Source organism: Poecilia latipinna, unplaced genomic scaffold, assembly GCF_001443285.1.
Source record: "Poecilia latipinna isolate Pla-1442-1.1 unplaced genomic scaffold, P_latipinna-1.0 Scaffold4859, whole genome shotgun sequence".
Lineage (NCBI taxonomy): Eukaryota > Metazoa > Chordata > Actinopteri > Cyprinodontiformes > Poeciliidae > Poecilia > Poecilia latipinna.
The window spans coordinates 11,951-17,321 of NW_015117475.1; the positions used below are offsets into that span (position 1 = coordinate 11,951).

Sequence of the window (5,371 nt, forward strand, 5' to 3'; positions counted from 1 at the left end):
TATATATATATATATATATATATATATATATATATATATATATATATAATATACATAAATTAAAGTATATTTTCTTTTAGTTTTCTTATTCTACATTTCATCTATACATTTACAGGTGCAGTAGGTGGATCACCATCCTATGTTTTGAGTAGCATTTCATTAACCTGGACAGAAGCTCAGAAATTCTGCCGTGAGAATTATGTTGACCTGGCCAGGTAATAATACTGCAAGCAAAATACTGCATCGATGCCAACACTCTATATAAAGAGGGATTGTAGTTCTTGTTCATAAATTCTACAGACATTTTCATTTGGGGTTTTGTTTTGTTATTTAAGAAGTTCATTTGTTATTTTTTATCTTTAACACTTGGTGGTTTATTTTGGCACTAAGCACAGTGCATTGTTTCTTACTGCTGCTTTCCATTTACTTCCCGTTTCCCCTGTTGCTGAGTTATGCAAGTTGTATTCCTGCATTTCTGGTAACTCTTATCGTTTGTCATACTTTGCTTTTTCTTTCCGCGTGTCAGTCTTTCCTTTAAATATTTTTTCTACTTGTTTTTTATACAGCTGCCTGTTTATTAAACAAATCTCTTTAATTCCATTAACACATCGTCTAATGAGATGTTTTAAGTTTCTGCTACCTTTATGTGAATTAGAAAACTAAGGATTTAAAATCCTTACATCTTAAAAAAAAATTAAAGCTGCAGAAGCTTAACATTTTAGCCCAGTAAAAATCCAGCCCTGGTTTCTACGCTTTGATTCTTACAGAGGGTCTGTGTTCTCAGCTTTTGAGAAATGGTTGCTCCATTGATGCGTGGACTCTGTTGAGGTTTTACACTTTACCCAGTCACTAATGTAGTGAGCCAGTTCAATACTATGAAGCTTACCAGAAATTCCCTAAAGTGTGAAACAGCCATCCTTCACTATGAAGAGAGACGTGCTGACCCTGACGAAACGGCTGTAAAAGTAAATTTAATATTTGGAAGTGTGACCAACATGGACTGAACAGCTTTGTTTACTACATCTGCTGCCATCCATCCATTCATCCATTCATCCATCTATCCATCTATCCAACCATCCATCCATCCATCCTTTTTCTTCCGCTTCATCTGGAGTCGGGTCAGGGGGGCAGCAGCTTCAGAAGGGAGGCCCAGACTTCCCACTCCCCAGCCACTTCTTCCAGCTCCTCCAGGGGAATCCCAAGGCGTTCCCAGGCCAGCCGAGAGACATAGTCCCTCCAGCGTGTCCTGGGTCTTCCCCAAGGCCTCCTCCCGGTGGGACGTGCCCGGAACACCTCACCAGGGAGGCGTCCAGGAGGCATCCTGACCAGATGCCCGAGCCACCTCAACTGGCTCCTCTCGACATGGAGGAGCAGCGGCTCTACTCTGAGTCCCTCCCGGATGACCGAGCTTCTCACCCTATCTCTAAGGAAGAGCCCAGCCACCCTGCGGAGGAAACCCATTTCGGCCGCTTGTATCCAGGACTTCGTTCTTTCGGTCATGACCCAAAGCTCATAGATGAGGGTGGGAACGTAGATCGACCGGTAAATCGAGAGCTTCGCTTTTTGACTCAGCTCTCTCTTCACCACGACGGACCGGTACAGTGCCGGCTTTACAGCAGACGCTGCACCAATCCGCCTGTCAATCTCCCCCTCCTTTCTTCCCTCAATCGTGAACAAAATCCCCAGATACTTAAACTCCTCCACTGGAGGCAGGACGACCCCCCTGACCCGGAGAAGGCACTCTACCCTTTTCCGGCTCTGCTGCTATTATAACGTTGCATTACTTTAGTTAGCAATGGTAGTTTAGGCAGGAGGTGGAGGAGATGGATTGTTTTCACAGATTATCTGTCTCATAACAAACTGGCATGACATGGTGTCAACTTTATCAAATATGGAGAAAACATATTACATATTTTTTTATTAGTCATATAGAGCAGCTTTAATAAAATGCAACTACATAGCATTTTTTGAGAAGTCTGGATTGCTTTATGTGTGTTTTGCATGTTGCTTTTGACTGTTGCCCGTGGGGAGAGATATTTCAGCAATCTAAAACTAATAGAAAAATTGTAAGCAACCTACATGCATACTGTATGCAGACTGTTGGATGTAAAATTTATCAGCAGTAAATATTGTGCTAGTATCAGTATTGAACCAAAGAAAGAAAGTTACAATCCTTAAAAATTGTGATGATGGGTCAAATAGACTCAAAAATTGTAACAGCAGCTTTGCAGGGGGGCCCCAAGATTCCTGGCGGCGCCCCTGGTAAATCCATTTAGGATGGCAGGTTTTTGAGTGGTGGAGGGTTGATTCTGTTTTATTACAATTTATTTTTTTCTTGAGTATTAAAAACAGAAACAAACAAAGGACAACACAGCTTTGTCTTTTTGTGTGTTTTGAAACAGAAAAATTAAAAGAAACCCAACACAGATTAGTTTTCCTTATGTACTGTATTTAATATGATGATTTATTCATGTTGTTTTTTCCATCCTAGTGTACGAAATCAGGCAGAAAATGACATCATCAGAAACCTAATAGGTCCCGGAATTGTTTGGATTGGACTGTATCGGGAAATGCTGTGGTCTGATGGCAGCGACTCTCTGTTTCGACACTTTGCAAATGGCGAGCCCAACGGTCCCTCTGGTGATAAGTGTGTTGTTGGATCCTTTAGTGACTCTGGAAGATGGTCGGATGAAAGCTGCAGCCTGAGTTATCCATTCGTCTGCTACAAACAAAGTAATGTATCTCATTTCTGCTGTTTCAGAGGCCATAAATAATCCCCAAGTTTACATTTGGAAAAATTATGTTGGGAAAAATTGTTATGTAACACAGAAAAAAATAAAACAAATTCTGAAAGTTTTGCTTTTCACAATTTAAAGGAATTTAAAGGAATTACAAAACCCAAAAGCAAAATGTTTTTTGACACATTCCAGTTGCATTTGCCTGTTACTGATTGTATTGTTTTTATCTTAGTTCCACCAAATGCAGAAGGTTTTACAGCTTCAGCACAGAATGAGAGCAGCATCACTCTGCAGTGGAACAAGATCAACATCAACACCAGCTTTGTTCTCCTGTTTAATGGTGTGGAGACATTCATCAGTGCCCCAGTTGCAGATGGACCAGTAAACTACACAGTCTCATCTCTCACTCCTGCAACAAACTACACATTCACTCTCTTCTCTGTTCTTGACAACATCAGGAGCAGTGGCATCAACATTACTGCAGCTACTGGTAAGACTTTACATTTTATTAAGAAACAAAGATATTTTAATGCCAGAAGTCAGTTAGTCTGTAGTCTTTTGGATATTGAAAATGGTTTATTTGCCTTGGAGAGGTAAAGCGCACGACTCGTATGCGTCCTCAGTCCTGGCTTGTTGACCTTTGCCACATCTTCCCCCCTCTCTTATAACCCGGTTTTTTTGTTTGAGCACTTTTACATTCACTCTTAAACCTGCTCTGTAACAACTTATGAAACATGAGTCTCATTTGAAGGACAGCAAAGTATACAACAATTTTTTGTGGTGATTAAATTTTCTGATTCGACGTTGACATTTCATCTATTTGATGTCAACCACAAAACAACATTGATTCAATGACACAGTTTCAATGCTACTTAATTGGCTAGAGGTGGATGGTTGTTACATGGTTGATCCATCGTCAGTGGTCGACCTCAACCATAGATGCAACCTTTGTCATAATTCAACATTAAATTAACATCTTTGCCAACAAGCCAACAGCGAATCAGCTGTGTGTTTGGGCCATCCCACTCATGTAAATGGTGGAGGTGGACCGCTCCACTTTTTGTAGTAAGTTGTAGATGTTTCTGTGTCAATATATAACACAAAAACAGTCAGTGAGAATTGTTATGAACAAGTAAGAAAATGTACAGAAAGGAATCATCACCCACTATCCTCTGCAGTGGTTAATTTAAATGTGATAACCCCCGCTCAGTAATAAAATACTCTGACCCAGAGCGCTGATGAGGAGGAGAGGAGGGGAAGGGGTGCGGCAATACATCTGACATTGATTCAATATTGATCAGATGTTGATCAGACATCAGCATTTCAGTCATTAGATTTCAACCACAAAACATTGATTCAGTCACAGTTTCAACGGCTTGATTGGATGGTTGATTGATGGTTGATCCACCAACATTTGTAGACTTCAACCAAAAGTCAACAATTCTAACTATAATTCAGCGTTGATTTAACGTCATGGGTTATCTGGGTTCCATCCTCTGTATGCTAATAAGCCTACCCTGTTTTTGTATAAATTTGACAAAACTGAAATATCACTTTGTTCACGAATGTAAATATGAATAACCTGCACAGGGTCAAACTGTACAAGAGTTTCAACAAGAGATTAAATAAATTCACAAAATTATTTCAAGGTCTTTCTGTTACTCTAACCATCCAGAGTAACAGATGGTTACAGATGGTTAACTATCACTGCCACAATTTTAGAAGTACTTGTAAAACAGAGAGCAGTTCTGTTTTTCAACCACTGTGGCGCAGCACACTCGTGTACCATGAGTGATCTGTGCTTTGAAAATTATCCAATTTCACCTACCGTATTTCCCGTGTTTCCTACACTTTGAACATGCAGCTTTTCTGTGGATTTTTCTTCAACCACCAGGGGGCTCTTTCGCAGGAAGTGAATCATTGGAAGTCAGAATTGGAAATCAAAGAAGAACGCGCTAATTTTCATTTAGAACAAGCACATGCTAGCAGCAGGCACGACGGAGAAATGTTTTCAAACTCACATGATGCAGCTTCTAAATTGAGGAGTATAGATCTGGCTGTACAGGAGGGTAAACTCGGCCTGAACAAAACCGGATTTGGAGTCAGAGAACTGCGTCCTTAATATATCCATCAGTTATTAGAAGCCTGCCCTCTGCTGCCCTCTGCTGCCCTCTGCTGGGTCCTTATGGGAAACTGAGAGCAGCAGAGATACCAGCAGCCTGTAGCCCGGTGCGGCTGATATATGTTAGTTTCCGGGGGGTTGTCCAAAAAATTTGAAGGTACGGTTTATAGTATGGTGCGCTCATAGTCCAGAAAATACGGTAATTGGTCTTAAAAGATTTTTTGAAAACGAATTCATTATCTGCAAATAACGCCATGTTTGAGTGTCTCTGCTGTAGTAGTGACTAGCGGCGTAATCATGTAATTTTATTATCACTAGATGGCAGTAGGTACAGAGCATTTTACATTAAAACAAGAGAATTAGTGATGCATGAATGTTACTACAGTCATGCATCACACACCACAGTGTTGTGGCACTGTTCAGGTGTATTTTTGAAGTGGACATGTTAAGTGCAATTTGAAATAAGAAATGTAAAATATACTAAAAATAATTTATATTTTAGTTTATATTT

The 5,371-nt window shown here is 40.1% G+C and overlaps 1 long non-coding RNA gene across 1 annotated transcript; it reads left to right on the forward strand.

Annotated features, from left to right (window-relative positions):
* The first annotated feature begins 116 nt into the window (after nt 1-116).
* LOC106943085 (uncharacterized) lies at nt 117-3,493 on the forward strand. The gene is made up of 3 exons (XR_001423810.1): nt 117-215; nt 2,492-2,733; nt 2,971-3,493. It is a non-coding gene; the product is annotated as an uncharacterized LOC106943085 (long non-coding RNA).
* Nucleotides 3,494-5,371: the final 1,878 nt, after the last annotated feature.